At 38.3% G+C, this 16,627-nt stretch overlaps 1 protein-coding gene across 13 annotated transcripts in view; it reads left to right on the top strand.

Annotated features, from left to right (window-relative positions):
• Positions 1–16,627, top strand: part of CDH18 (cadherin 18) — a 501,066-nt gene that overhangs the window by 253,602 nt on the left and 230,837 nt on the right. For 2 of the 13 annotated variants that reach the window (XM_064662049.1, XM_064662006.1), the window contains exon 1: positions 8,371–8,516. The exons of 9 other annotated variants lie outside the window; for them this stretch is intronic. The gene's annotated coding sequence lies outside the window, so the exon portion shown is untranslated. Of the gene's footprint in view, positions 1–7,821; positions 8,106–8,149; positions 8,234–8,370; positions 8,517–16,627 lie in introns of those variants that run through there. 2 more of the 13 variants (XM_064662025.1, XM_064662034.1) reach the window with 2 other exon arrangements.

Genomic DNA, 16,627 nt, shown 5'->3' with positions numbered 1-16,627 from the left:
CACCTTCAGCCCAGTCAGTCAACTCTATCCTGAACTGCATCAAAAGAAGCATGAAAAGCAGGTTGAGAAAGGTGATTCTCCCCCTCCACTCTGCTTTTGTGAGATCATATCTGGGCTACTTCATCCAGCTCTGGAGCCCCTAACATAAAGAGGACATGGACCTGTTGGAGCGAGTTCAGAGGAGGGTAATGTAGATGATCAAAGCGCTGAAGCACTTCCCCTGTGAAAACAAGCTGAGACAGTTGGGGTTGTTAAGTCTGGAGAAGAGAAGGCTCTGGGGAGACTTTATTGTGACCTTCCAGTATCTAAAGGAGCCTACAAGTTATGACAAGGGAATGTAGTAATAGGACAGGGAGTAATGAATTTAAGCTGAAAGAGGGTAGATTTAGATTAGACTTATTTTTCACTGCAAGGGTGGTGAGGCACTGGTACAGGTTGTCCAGAGAAGCTGTGCATGCCCACTGCCCGAAAGTGCTCAAGTCCAGGTTGGAAACCTGATCTAGCAGAAGGTGTCCCTAGCCATGGCAGGGTGGTTGGAACTAGATGACCTTTAAAGGTCCCTTCCAATCCAATCCACTCTATGATTCTATAGCAGAGAGTATCTCCCCAGTGATGACAGTCACTCCACTCAACATGGCTGGATGCATCCTGTCCCATATTGTATTTCTCCAGTTTACCTACATACCTCTAACTTGCCTGAAAGAATGGGACATTTTATTAGTAGATGGAACAGATTTCCTTAAAAACTACTGAAAGCCAGTAAATTAAATTACCAAATACAGGAGTCCACTAGAAAAAAAACATTACAAAGGGAAGTGGCTGATAATCCATTTCTTCAGTTTCTTACATGAAAATTAGTACCTTCATTGACTATATGCATCAATCAAAGCTCAGTTGTTTGGCTTACTACTAGAGAAAGAGAGTGGAGTCTTTCATCTTGTCTTGCACATGACTGTTATTTAATTGTTCCTTCTTGGCTAGAATCTATAGAATTGCCCTTGCAATAATTTCCTCCGGGAGAGCCACTCTTCAGGAGTTTTGATTTAATGGCAGAAAGAATCAGAAGAGTAAAACGGTAACAACAGTTCATCTAATGTTATACAAAAAGAGAACTGGCAGATTCTACTTTGTGAAAAACTTCTTTCATTTGGAAGATATGGGATCAAAAAACAAAGTGCTTTAGCAAGCCTTTTAAAGGGAATAAGGCTTTATATGATGTGTCTTTCCTACACCTTTAGTGAACAGATGGGTAGTAATCGATTATGAGTACAATTGGGGCACTAAAGAAAATGTTGTCATTTTTTCCCCTGCTAGCCATTTATGTATTTAATTCTTTGACAGAACAGAGGAAATGTAACTAAATGCCCTGTTTTAATTAAAATGAAAGTAAATTTATTAATCAGGGAAACTGTGTTCTGTTTATGCTTGGGGAACAGAACAAACATATGTCTCTGCTTCATTGTTTGTCGCCATCTAGCATGAGGTTATTTCTTGTTGCTTATTTGGCCTATTAAATAGATCATACTAGTCATAGACTTAATTTTTCTTAATTCTAACGAATTGTAGTGAGCAGTAATAATTAAATGGCAAAAGAAAAGCACATCCTGAAAAGCATTCTAGTAGGTTGTGTTTTTAAAAATAGCTAAAAAAATGACAGTCATGACATTACCTACATGGGAGATGTAGTTGATTGGTGGAACTGCGGTGTTTCTTCAAGTAAAAAGAAAGATAGTAAGACTCTCATTTCTATTTCTTCAATTGCCTTATTACCTAGCTAGAGGAGTGAAACAGAGGGGTATCAGGGAGGGCCTTTTCCCTTGGTGATACCAGAGATTTATCTCCAATGGAATTTTAGAAACTTCAGTAAAATCTTACAATTTCCCACTTGTGCTAACCACACTGGAGAGAGATATGCACACACAAGGCCAGGCACTGATGAATAGGAAGGATGCTGTGCCTCCTCATTAGCCTTTATAGGGAAGATTCCCCATCAGCTGCAGTGCATTAAGGGTGACCCTGCAGACTGTGCTTATATGTTTTTGAACCTTGTTTTCTCATTTGACACTTCTAAATGAAAGTGCTGTCCATCTAAGCTTTCTGAATCTGGAAGTGACCTAGAAGTTTACCTTTTGTTTCACTTCCTCTCAGTTTCTTCCTCTTTCAGAAATCTACTCAGATTTATCCTCTTCCCTGTTCTAATTGGAAACTAGATTAATCCAGTTAATAGAAACACCAGAATTAGACATTAACTAATATTACAGCCCTGTACTAAACACAGTTGTCCCACAAGGTGTAGGCAATTCAACAATTAAGAGCTCTACTAAATGGTTCAGTAATTTTCAAAATTAAGTTTTGGTCCTATGTTAGTGCTCAATATTATTATAAAGCATGACTACTACAAATATAGTGCAAATTTCTACCATTGAGACAAAGAAGGCCAACAGTATCCTGGATTACACTAGAAGAGCATCAGCAGCAGGTTAAGGGAGGTTGTCCATTGCCTCAGTCCTGGTGAGACTCACCTGGAGTACTGAGTGCAGTTCTCAGCTCCCCAGTACAAGACATACGAGCATGTACTAGAGAAAGTCCAGAAAACACTCACGTACATCATTAATGAATCACAACATACACCATATCAGGTGAACCAGAGAGCTGGCACTGTTTGGCCTGGAGAGGAGAAAGCTCTGGGGAGATCTTACAATAATGTAAAAATACCTGATGAAGCGGTGGAGGTAAAGAAGGGGAAGCCAGACTCTTCTCAGTGCTGCCCACTAACAGGGCATGAATCTATGAACACATATTGCTATATTTAAACACATTGTTGGTCCTGCACCTTTTTGGAAGGAGCAAAACAATATCTGTATTCACCTCCATATTGGCAAGAAGTACTAAAAAAGAATAGCTGGAACAACATACAGATATAATACATGGAGTATAGGTTACAGTATAGCATGGAGGACTGCTAAGCTGCAGTGAAGATTCTAAATCATAAATTACCCTGTTTTTCCTTAAGATACCTTCAACATGCTTCAGCATTATGGTTTCAAAGGAAAGGATATTCTCACTTCAATAAAAGTCTCGTCATCATCTCGTAACATTTTACATTTCTTTTTTTTTTGATCTCCTGTTAGCCTTCTAAATACTGAGTTTAAGAGACGCAATTTCTTTATCTTAGTAAAGATAAAATGTACATAATATGCCCCAGAAATAATGTCCTTTAGGATGATATTAGGACAATCTGTCTTTATATTATCCCAGGAGCCTTTGCTTGTTAGTGTTTTCCTACCTCTAAGCAAAAATTTATTAAAGCTCTTATCAACAGTGGGAAAGAAGTCTATATCTCACTACAAGCTGTAAGAGCCAAACTCCACTAAATATAATGCTCATAATTTAAAATAGGACATATTTGTATCTGATGTTTTATATAAATATAGAATATCTAAATAACCATTTGTGAAAATCCAGAGAGAACCTTGTCGAGGATCCAATAGCGGCCTGTGAATGAAAAATAGCTTAGTTTTGCCCACACTAGTTTCAGGAACATCAGAATATTTTATTACCAGAGTTAAACTTACAAAAATGCCGCCTTTAAACGTAAACATTATACAGTTACTAAGAAGCATCCCATTTTATACTGGTCACTACATGATCTGCAGTTACAGAGTTATATTAGTTTCCTAGGAAACATCCCAATTAAGCAAGTTTCTTGATTGAATAGTGTGTATTATATGTACTAGTGTGAAATTCCACAGGATGGGCAGAAAGATCTACTAATGTCTGAGTCGATCACTTCATTGCCTTCAGCTGAGTCTTCTTTCTTGTCTTTCCCTTGGTGTTGTGATGTAGAGACTGACACACCATGCTATTCTTTTTTGGCCCTTTATATTTTTTTCTGTGCTTTCCTGCATTCAGAGAGGGACTGATTAGCTCAGTTTTATGGTAACAGATAGCAAAATGCCAGGTATTATGTTGTTTTCTTCAAGTCCTGTCAGCATATTTTACCTGCCATTTCATGCAATACTAAAGGCAAGCGACTATATTATCACAAGTTTTCTGTGACTGGCAACTGTTATTGGCTTCATATATCTAGGAACAGCTGTTGTTGTTTTATTAGAAAATACTCCAGTGATGCTTAGTGTAGAAGGAGCCAAGACAATATCAGCAGTGCTGTTGCCTCTGCAATTAGTATTGTGCAGAATTTGCTAACCTGTATTAAAAATTTACTTTTTCTAATCGACTATTTTAATTTTTTTAGAGGAAATGCAGGCCTTACAGAATATTCAGAGAGATCATATGCAAAATGAATTGCCTTAAACCCACTCCCTCTGAATATTTCTGCCAATTACCAAATTAAAAAAAAATTAAAAATAAAAATAAAAATACAGTAGAGGCATTATTTGGGAACCCTCCAGAAAGCCTTCATTAGATACATGAAGAAGGCTCAGTTGTGCAGTCATCCACTACAATAGTTAAAAATTTCTGTCCCACCATTTTGTATCAGAAAATGAAAAATTTGACTGCTGTGATCTACTTTGTTATGATTATCTGTTAGAAATCCAAAGATAGAAATGCAACAGTACTGTGAATGCATTTGATTTCAAAATTATTTTTGCATATTTATGTTTTATTACTTTTAGTAAAATTGTTAATTCCAATTATTGATATACATTTTTAGATGATAGTTTCTAAATAACTGTCATTAGTGAATCACATACAAACTTTTAGGACAATTCATTTCAGTGATAGTTGTAAAAATATTTATTAATTAATAACTGCAAATAAAAAGGTGTTATCTAATAAGAGGAGAAACAGAGATTGAAGGGAGTGTCAGTGTTCTCAGACATATTACTGGGACTGGTTGTTATGCACTGGAGCTGAGAATAAAAATAATGATTTGTGAATGTAAAATTGGTGGCAGGCAATGGTAGAATCCTTTGTTTTTATCCTTTCAATCTAGGAAAAAGGGAAGCAGTTTGTAATTTGTTTGTAAGACTGGAAAGTTGCTGCTGGCAGTGGGGGTAACTATGTTATTCCCTGGTGCTTTTGAATAACAGCATGAAAATTCCCAGTATGATTTCTCTCTGTGTGTGAGCAGAGGTTCTTGGTAGCAACTGAGCTAATTTTCTTCGACTGCAGCTATTAGAGTACACGTGTCTAAGAACAAGGAAGAGTTGGACTTGAACTTGGCAACATCCTTATCCCAATATGATCTTAGCCATTCCTAACATATCTATCTTGGGTACAGGAACTTTATAATCTATACATGACCTGGAATCTTCATTACGTTATGTATTAATGAACCACTTAGTCTTTTTATAGCTGGTTGAATGTTAGCTGGATGATTAGTTCTCTAGCAGTTACCTGCAAGACGATCAATACATGTTTAGCATATTAAGCACCAACAAAGAGAGACTGGTTTTGTGGGTATATCCTTTAAATTATTAACTGAAACAGCAGAATAATAATGTTTTGGTTTTTAAATCTGTAGAAACTGGTTTCTTTTTGGTACAGCTATATATGCTCCTTCATAACTACTCTACCTCTTCAGTAGTGCTCTTAAACATATAGCAAGTCCACAAATTAGAAGGTACAAAAAGAGCCCCTTCTTTTTTTCTACCCCTCTAATAATTGTCACAAGCTCTCAAGTCTAGGAAGGGGACTTACTGAATGTGATTGGCAAAGTTCTGTGTTTTGATACACTGCTAGAATTTTGTAAGTCTGATGGATTCCCAAGGTAAAACTATGCACACAAAGGGTTATACCCAAATTTCCCTGGAATTCCTTTGGCCATACTGCTGCAGTCTCAGACAGTAACTTCATTTTGAGGTTCTTTTCTTGAGTCTTTCTGTCCCCATGACAAATCCAGATTCTTTTAGCATTCAAACTGATGAAAGGATCGACCTAACACCAGTAACACCAAATCTCAGTGTTTAGTCTTAAAATGTACACTTGAAAGAAATGTCAGAGTTCATTGAGGCTAATGTTTTCAAACTGTCAGCTTTTTCCTTGAAATGGCATAATTTTGAATTCTTAAGAAAATCTTTGATCATTGTATATCAAATTAGCCTGCAATACCGGTTATAATCTCTTTACACGGATATTCTTTACTCCTGCTTGTGAGAAGTCTCTGAAATACGTCAATACAAATGTATAGGCATCTATTTATTTATATATATATATGTATACATATATAAGAAGAAAGAACTGTAGATTTTCACTTTTTAAATGCTTTTCTGGAGCATCAAGACTTCCCTCTACTTGTCATATTTCTTATTGCAGAAACAAATGAGCTGATGGCTTATGCTCTGAGTATCTGGTGAATATTCATAATTCTGTCTTATTCACTGGAACTTGCTGAGAAAAGACCTTAAAATAAAACATGTTGTTTTCATCTGTATCCTTGGGTTGTTACACCTAAGCAGCATATCATGTAATGGTAGGTAGGCTGAAAGGCAACCCTATATTTTCTCTTTTACTTCATGCACTGACAAGGGAATCTTTGGAGGATGGTTTGACATGAATTCTTTTTCATGTGAAATTGTCTGGACCCTTAGAGAATGAAAGGGAAGGTGTGTCTTTTCCTTCCTTTTTCCCCCCTTCACCTTACTAATGTAACTATCTCCCTGACAGGGAGATTTGAAATTTACTTCTGCCATACTGCAGTAAAATAGTGAAAGCATCTGGATAAAAACAGCCCATCCCCCGGATTATGAGATCTGAATCTGGAGCTTTGCACAACCTCACAGAAGTTGCATGAGAGAGAACATTCTGAAGATTGTGTATTAAAGCGTTGATTCATATGTGCTGCAGTTGCAAGCCAGAGGACGTATAAATAGCAAATTGAAACAGCTTCTATTTCATTCCCTCCAAGAGCTTACATCCCCCAAATTCAAACAACTAGCTGCTTTTGCCTTCAATCCCCTGCCCTGCTAGAGAAATGATTTTTAATGTATATTGCTGAGCAGCTCAGAGCGATTTTGTTTGAAAAGTTCTCAAAATCCAGCACTCTAAGTCATCTCAGTGAGCAGTGTTGTTCTTTCCATCCAGTCTGGTGTAACAGCTTCCCTCCTGGTTGCGTTAAATTGTAGAATTACTCGTTTCAGCTCTCCTTTTCAAATCTAGATCATTTGTACATGGGGTACCTATCATTTATACTTCAGATGCTGCTTCTGACCTTTAATACATTAAAAAAAAAAAAAAAAAAAAAAGCAGGAGCTTTCTTTTCTTCCATCCTGCCATTTCCTACCAGAGCTTTGGGACTTAACACATGCTCTGGTTTCATTGCTTACTCCAGGGTACACATTCTACTGGCTGGAAGCAAGGTTCCTTTGCACCAGTGGGGTATGTGCCAGGGCTTTCACTTGCATGTTAATTGCATTTTTAATACACTGCCTTAGCAGGTTAGATAGCAGAGTCTGACACGATTGCCTCATTGCTGAAACCCTGAATCAGGAGAATGCCATTAGTCTTAATTCTGAATAAGGTGTGTTCAGAGTAAAGATGTTACACAAGGTCCAGATTTTTGAATGACTTCTGCATCAGCCAGCCTGCCTTGATCCAGACCAGCCTTAAAGGGTACAAATTAGCAACCAACTTACAACCAGTGGCATACTAATATGAATATAGGGGTCTTAGAGGGCAGGAAATCTTTAAAGGAGTGGGGCTGATCTGGAAGGGGCTGGCTTGCCAGTGTGGCACCTCCTGTGCCCCATCAGGATTGGAAGGAGGCATTAAAGGGCACCATTCAATCTGAATCTTACAGCCACCGCCGGACCATGTGGACAGCTGATGAACGAGCCGGCAGTGGAATGTTTAGCAGGCTGTGACGACTTTGCACAGAAATAGGAAAATTTATCGCCAGCTTGCCACAGCAGTGCCGTACTGCCCGCTTTCGGTGGTTCGCCCCTTCCCTGCACTCCCGCCCGCTCAGCAGCGCAGCCCACCCGGCCCCCGGCCCCCCTTCCCAGCACCGAATTTAGGGGCTCGCTGTCACCAAGCCGGAGCCGTCCTTCTTCTGCAGCTCGAGCACGAAAGGGGGGTTTTCGCAGCCGCCGCGCAGTTGCCGGACAAAGATGTTCCTGTGCCCGAACACAGCGGTTATATCGGTATGGGAGGATAGATGGGAGGACGAATGGACGGACGGCTGGATGGATGGATGTACCGCGCATCTGTCCGAGTGGCGGGGCTGGCCGGGATCTGCCATTACACGCAGGAGGCTGCGTGCGGCCCCGAAGTACTGGAGAAGGGGAAAACAGGGCGGGGAGGGGAGAAGGACGGGGGCGGGCGGGGAGGCGAGGCGGGCGGGCGCGGAGCGGGGCGGGGGCGGGCGGCGCGGCCAATCGCCCGGGCTGCCGGCGCTGCAGGATCCGCGGCGCGGGGCTGGGGGCTCCGAGGGACGCGAAGCCGGATGCCTCTCTGAGGACGGCGAGCAGCTGTGCCGCTAGCACTGCGAAAAGTCCCCATTTGCTTCTTATAAATTAGTGTGCCTTGTCACCAGTTAGGGCAAGTCAGCCAAGGTAAGGCTTAAATAAAATGACACTTTAATATGTGGCAACATGGATATTTCTGAACAGCGGTACTGCTAACACAGCCTTTTAAGCAGTGCAAAATATTTCGTGCAATAATGCTATCATAGCGGGTCCACAACCTGTAATTTGTCTGTGTTAAAGTTACCGCTGGTACGTAAGCCTTACCCTTGTGATGCTGTAGAAACGCGTTTGCTTATCCGAAGCAGTTGCAAAGGGACCTGCAAAATACAGGCATAGAAAGGTAGCGGCGCTCTGTATATGTGTTTGTGTGTGACCGTGTTTGCAATACCTACAGTTCTGCTCCTTAACTTATGAGGATAATGTGCAGATGCATTTTAATGGTGACAGCAGGCAGATTCTTTAGCTCAACTCACATATGTGAGCATTTCTATACAATAAAAAAGCATGCCATGTTGAACTGTGTATGAAGAACATTAACCTTGATATTTGAATAGCAGTTTCAGGTTGTTCTTTGTGGTTTGTTTTTTATTTATTTATTTATTTATTTATTTATTTTATTTTTCCATGCTTGTAGTGTTATGTGATAACTGAAGATTGAAATTGCAGCAAAAGACCTCCTGCAGATATCCAACTTCACTTTTTGTAAAGGGCACTGTAAATAATGCACAGCCAGAAATAAATCCTCTCTTAATTTCCCCCTAGCCCACCCCAATAGTACCTTTCTTAATGAACAAAAACTACTATGTACCTTTAGTTTACACTACATTTTGACCAACTGAACTGTCAGTCATCTAGAACTGAGTGTTTTGGCAAGCAAAGAGTTCCTCTGGATGACTTCACTAACGTGTATCTTTGAAAACAACATAGTGCTGAACCTGTGTGTGTGTTTGTGTGTGTGTCAGTGCGTGCCTGTGAGAGTCGGTTTTGTGCACATGAGTGACAAGATACAAGAAGGACAAGGTACAGAAACCAATGAAACGTGGTAAATGTAGATGCCTGCATGTATTTCTCTCAGTGGATCTCAGTAAAGCAGTATGAACATTTCTTATATTTCAGTGTAGTTCATCGCTCAGGTTAGGGTTTGGGGTAAATTCAATTTCATGTGCATCAATGCCCCATTAGTTTTTCATAATCAAAAGAAATACAATGGAAAACACAAGTAAAATTATCAGTTAGCACAGGTGATAAAACTACTGCCTCTATTCAAGGTACAGAATTTATTTTTCATTCCAAGACACTAAGCATAGCTCCTACATTTCCAAATCTTCACTTCTGTACTGCAGTCAACCATACACAGTTGTGTGAAAACACTGAAGTCTTCCTTCTGCATTAATTATCCTTCTACTGAATGATAGTAACTGTTTGTCTTTGGGAAAAATATAAAATTAATTTAAAAGTTTGGCATATATTTGACATTTTGCCTAACTGTAAAGGTAAGAAGACTGATTTAGAGAAATAACTGAAAGCCTTCCCTAACCTACTCCACTGCCTTTGACAGAACATTTAATTTCAGATACTTCTGAAGAAGACATAGGATGGTGTAGTTACCTAATGCAAATTAAGGTGTGGCTCTTTTTTTTTTAATAAAAACAATCAAAGAGGAAAAAAATAATCCAACAAACAAATCCATTCACTGTTACTTGCTTTTTCTAAAAAATGACAGGAGAAATAGTGTGTCAGACATCACTTTCCTTTAAATAGGAGCAAATCTGATGCCCAAGCATGGCTTAGGGGGCACTGTGTTGCTGGCTGAACAATTTACAGATGAGATTGAAAACCAGATTCCTTCAATTTACAGCTGCTGAGGATCCTATAAGACTTCTCTTGGACAGGATCCTTGACTCTGCTATTAGGACAAAATACAAGCCGAAGTTGTTGTATTTTGTCCAGTTTAATTCCTGAAGTAACTTAATTTGAGAGCACTGTTCTTTATTACCCACATTAAAAGTGTTGTTTAGTGCTTTTGTCCTGCAATGCAGACACTGTAACTCAACCACTTTGTTGGTTCATGCTATGCTAATTCATGGTGATAGTTCTGGTGAACATATGCAAAGTTATAAAACAACTGGGGATAAATGTCTCCAACATCCAAAATTAGTCTACCAGAGTGCATGTGTGCATGCTAGAGAAGCACAGTTGTTACTGCACCACTACTGACATTCCTGTGACATTTCAACCTTTATCTCAGACTGATAAATAAAACTTGAAAGGTATGAAAAATTCTGTTAACAAGAGCTCCTGCTCCTGGTTAAGAACTACATTTCTGCTAATACAGTTAGTACTAAGAATTATCAGTCTTATCAGATTGAATAAAACCAGCTAAATACCAGTGAGTCATCTGTGCCATGCAGATGAACATGAGCTCCTGTTTGGACAGATAACAGCTAGTTAGCTGTTACAGGCTGTTACAGGCCAGCAGACCTGGCCTGTAAAAGGACCTAAGCTAAATCAGCCATCATGACACCATGGGCCACAGTTGGCTGATAGGCAATGCAAAATGAAAGTGGCAACTGACACAGCAGGAAGGGGAGGAAATGCATAGCCAAAACCACCTACCAATATAAAATGATTGTATTAATAGAAGAGACTCTATTAATCTTCTCCTAGAGGAAGGATATAGATATGCAAAGGCCACAAGAGGAAGCCATATAAAAACCCCAACATTGCCTACAAAGTTTATGTATAATCTAACATGTATATCTCGCTAGCATTAATTATAGTGGAAAACTTATTTTCCTTGGTCAACAGTGCTGTAGTTTAAAAAGTGTGTATATAGGCAGTGATAAATCAGAGTGAAGTGTTTCAATTTAACCATATACTTGATGGCGGTCTTAGACAAGTCCCTGAAGCACTCTGTAACTTCATGTATGACATGAACATTGCATGACAAATATAGAATGAATATTACATGATACTGTTTTAAGGAAATGCTGCAGAACCTAATACTGAAGTGTTAGTGTCTCCATTACTCTGTTACTTGGTTTTGATTGATACAAAATTTTTCTATCCATTTCCAGCAAACAAAGCTCCATGGAATTTGAAATTTCAAAGAATGGAAGCAGAATTTTTAAGAAGCTCCTGAATTTGGAGCAAAAATCCCCATATATCCTATAAGAAAGAGCAAAGACTGGCAGATTGAGATTTTTTATCCTCCAAAACCAGCTTTTATCAGACAAACTGTCAATACTGAGGTGCTTTAAATAACGTACCATTACCTTTTTTCGGACTGGTTTTAATATGCATACAGAGAATCAACAGATATTTAGAAGAAACCAGTTTGGTATTTGAAATCAATGAATTAGACTAATCTCCTATTTGAGGAATATTTTTTGGGGGGGAATGAGTTGTTTTTTCAAGTTTGTTTTTTATGTTTGTTTGTTCGTTTATTTGTTTTTTTTAAATCATGTCTCTGTTCATTGAACCCAACCAGAAGAACACAGTGGTGTAGCTCTATAAGTCACTGATAAGCAACTCGTTAATGTTTGCACATCTGAAGTTCTCATATAATGAAAATACATTTAGCAGATGTTTGAGGCCTGTAAGAAACATGATTTTGCTTGATAGCAACTGTCATTTATAATTTATATTTTTGTGGAATTAGCTCAAACCTCAGCAGAGTTAAGGCTGGGTTTGTTACCATAGAAAAGACAAAGCATTATTTTACAATTATAAACTTTACTGCCCAGTCCTTATGAATTCCTTTAAGCAGATGTTCTTGTAAAGGGGTGTGTATTTAGGTCACAGACATATTTTTCCATTCTCACTTCACCTTACCTAGGTTTCAATATAATTTATCAAGTGCTTACATAGACAAATTTTAAAGGCTGTTTGTGAAGTGTGGTGTAAAAATACCCAAGCTAACTAAGGTACTAGCTGCATTTCTACCATAAGACTGTAGCTATCCATGAGATTTTTTTTGGTCTTTATGATACTTCACAGACTGTAATATTGAACCCTCAGATTATTTTACAAGAGGGATCAGTTGCATTGTCTTGACGTAGCAGATGGGCAGAGTGAGGCGGTAAGTCTATCAGGCTTTTCCTTAAGACAGTCTGTTGGATGTGGAAGTGGGGACTGCAGTGTCCTCGTTCAAGTCCTCTGTCAGATGAGGACAGTGGACCAGGCATTGCAAACCAAACATCTTCAGGTTTTTCATGCACTTGGGGGGTCTTGCACTTCGATTATTTTGAACCATTCTTTGGAGAAATCCGCCTCTCCCTGTTACTGATATTGAAGTACATGCTTAAGTGTACGTGGCCTAAACACTGCCTGTCATGTGGGCACTATGCCTGTTGAAAATAAGCAACTCTGTATTTGGTTGACTCCCAATTTTGGTATTTCCAGGTATATCATAGAACCATAGTACAGTTTGGGTCGAAAAGGACCCATCTAATCCAATCCCTCCCCTGCCCTGCCATGGACATAGCCATCTTTCACCAGACCAGGTTGCTCAACGCCTTGAGCGAACACTGCCAGGGACAGGACATCCACAATTTCTCTGAGCAGCCTGTTTCAGTGTCTCCATCATGCACTGTAATGTTTCATAATTTTTTGCCATTGAACCCTTACAGCCACAGTTATGGATGTATATATGGTTACACATGCACACATATATTCTTTGAGAAGGCACAAAGAAATTAATGTCAACTTTAAAAAAATAAATAGAATGCTTGGTACTGTTAAAAGCATGTAAAAATTATTGGTCACATTGTGTGGCATTAAACTGAGCTATTCTTTGACTCAAGTCTGCTTATGTTCACAGATGGGAATGTGCATTTCCATAACTATATTAAATTATTTATTTGAACTCTGTGATTAGTCAGCTTTACCAAATGAGTGATATACTGTCATACAAAAGTTATAAATTTGGATTTGAATTCTGTTTATTTCACATCTCACTCTTTTTGGGTGCTAGAAAAGCTGTGAATGAAAATCTTTTTGTTCAAGAGTCTATGAAGTGTCTTTCGTTTTCAATAATTATACCTTGTCCAGGAGAAATACTCTTGTTCTGTCTTTTACTTGTTAACAACATTTCTATATTGTTTAGAATGAGGCTTAAGTTGACACTTCAAATTGGAGCGGGGTGAAATTTCTCAGGCTTGTATTTGGTTGAACTTTCAGTCATGTTCTGTTGTTGATGGTATGAAAATTGATAGAATAAATAAAAAAATAGCAATACGGAGACAATCTCTATAGTTGTAGGGCAAGCATTTGAGATATTCAGAGCCAGGTTTGAGACTCTGTCTCAGTAAATCCTGTGCTATTTGTAAAGTATAAGTGCTGCTTCAGTAGAGAACTTCCTATAATTAGTAAAAATTTAATAGTTTAGCGATGGTAGCAGGACAACAGTGTTTTTATTAATTTTGAGGGTGTTGAAGTGCATATGCATGTGTTTGCATATTTGAAGGAAAAAGTAGTTGATAAAAGGGAGGTAGCTCCTTTAGTTTGTTCAATAGTGAGAAAGATTTCATTTGACTGTTAGAAGGTATTTTTAACACTGATGTATTGTATTAGCACCTGGGAACTGCTGACTCTTCTAAGTGTAAAACCTTGGCTTTCAGGAGAGGTGAAATAAAACTGGGGCATATGAGCAGCACTGTAGCATGGCAGCTATTAACTGCTCATGTAACTGCCAATATTTAAAAATAAAAAGGAAACTAATTTATGCCAGGATTACAGTCCTCAATCACTATTTCTTTTATGTTTTACATTTGGTCTTTCAATAAATAATAGGCCTTCTTACTGGAGTAATAAAAAAAAAGAAGAAAGCTACACATAATTTATTACATGCAATTTCCACACACTTTCCTGATGAAGAACATTTCTTATATATTTGCTGTTCATTAAAGCGTGAATTCTTGCATTCATATTAGGGAATTTGAGCTCAGAGTTATTATCTTGCTTATTCAGCCTAGAGATATCTTAAATATTTTTGTATTTGCGTGGGAGAAGGTATAAAATGATCAGTTCATTTAGCATTGTATGTTAAGTTTGGGTTTTGTTTTGTTTTTTTTTTTTTTTTTAAGTTATGAACCATATAAGGCTTCTTTTAGAAAACTGCTGAAGAAGTGTAACATTCATTCTTATTAATTTTCAGTGAATGCACAACTAATACTTTGAAATCCAATGTAGCTTTGTACTAGAAAACCTTCTAAGTGTTTTTGGAAAATGACAAGGCAATCAGCAAGCTAACATGTTTTCAAGTGGTGCTCTACATTTCTAGCTGGTTGAGCTTCTTTCAGTGTCAGGTAAAGACTGCCAGAGTATTCACAGCAACAGTTGATTCATATGAGGTCTAGTGTTTCCTAAACTGGATTTGTTTGTTATTCTGTGTATTCTCAGGACAGCTATCCTAGGCGTGCAGTTCACAGCACATTAACACAGTGAGTACACCAGAGTTGTCTCATGCAGCAGCATGGTGAGAAGGTAGTTACTGCTCCTGGAGCAGATGATGTGACCTGCTGCCACAAGTCCCTTCAAGCAGCAGGTACCTCATCCTAGGTGTTGACCAGACGTGTTATTGGCATGCAGACTACACATGGTTTTTATATAGGGAGTGGGTCCCCAGGGCTGGTGGAGTTCTGAGGTTCAGTTCTGAGCTTGCCCTGGGACATAAGTGCACTGACCTGATGGTGCATGTCACTTTTGTGCTATAAATTGGACACTAGGTTTAGAGGGCTTAGGGGGAGTGATCTTATTACATGAATATTGTCTTGTAGGAGGCCTTTGTGTTTCTCAGATCCCACTCAAACAAATGCATCATTCTAATACCAACCATGTTTCATACTATCAGGGAAAAACGTAATGTCATAGACCTTGATTTGTTAAGAAGGAGGTAGTACATGGATATGTGTTACTAGAGAATCAAGCCTCAGAGAGCATAGCGGAGCCTATGTAGAATATATGCAAGATTATTCAGCCAAAAAGTCACCGCTTTTCTGTAGGACTTGGGGATTTTTTCTTGACTTTTTTTTCTGCTGGATTAGAGTGCTATGTTATTTTATATGAAGTTTTGGCAATTTCCAGATCTAACACAGTGAAAACAGGGAGAGCAACAGGCTGGATGTGAGGAAAGAAAAATAGGGCACCATTATTTTGATAATCTTTCTTTAGCAAGGAGGCAGATGAATGGAAAAGATGACCAGAGGGATGTTCCTTTATACAGACATTTGAAAAGTAGCCTCCTAGGTGGAAACCTATTTAGGAGGTTTATAAATACTTCCTGGATGTAAATATAAGGAGAGCCATCAGGAAGACTGTTGTTGACTATGTAGCCTTACATTGTGACTTGAAGGCCAAGGAACTTGAGCTCTTTCAGACTATCTAGGTCAGATGATGACTGATTTCCTAAAGCTATTAATGGCTGCTGTGCTACTGAAATCAGTTTTACCTATGTTGTTACATTATGGTAGTGTGTTTGATCAAATATACTGTGTCATGTCAACATGCCTATAAGTTTCTTAATTCTGAACCAAGACAGGAGAAACCCTCATTTATGTTTGTTTGGAAAAAAATGTCTGTTTGTTTGCTTGTTTTTAAGAAAAAAAGGTATTATGTTCTTGGAATGCAATGGATTTACTCCACAGGACTATTGTGTGATAATTTTGATCATTATACTATAATGAGCACTTGCTCTATTCATTGTGGAGCTTAGTATATCTTAATGAGTGTTGTGACTCCCCTGAAGAGCAAAACTCAAGAATGTCCCCATGCACGTGGCTTATTTAAAGGAATGAGTTACACATACCTGTGTGTACATACTTATTTGCAACACTTAGCTGTAATTTTGCCTTAAAAGCAGGGCATTATTTTTCTTAACTTTACAGAAATCCCAAAACATGAATGCTTCTATACCTAGCATTCATATTTCATACAAGGTGAAATATGAGTGGTTTCACTAAAACACTTTTGTATTAAAGGACAACTTGTAAATTTTTTGTTCAGGAATGACGTGTATTCATTAAAATTATGGCTCACAAGTTAGTTTGATTTGGTACTTGACCCCACTCTAAATCTACCCCTTTTAGATACAAGTTTATGTTTTTTGAAAAATATTAATTAATATTTAAATAGGGCTATGGCATCTGTAAACTCAAAGAGGAACTTTAAAATAGAATTATTTTTTTTTTTTGTCTTCT

The sequence above is a fragment of the Pseudopipra pipra genome, chromosome 1, assembly GCF_036250125.1.
Source record: "Pseudopipra pipra isolate bDixPip1 chromosome 1, bDixPip1.hap1, whole genome shotgun sequence".
In the NCBI taxonomy this organism is placed as follows: Eukaryota; Metazoa; Chordata; class Aves; order Passeriformes; family Pipridae; genus Pseudopipra; species Pseudopipra pipra.
This window is presented reverse-complemented; position numbering and strand designations above follow the sequence as displayed.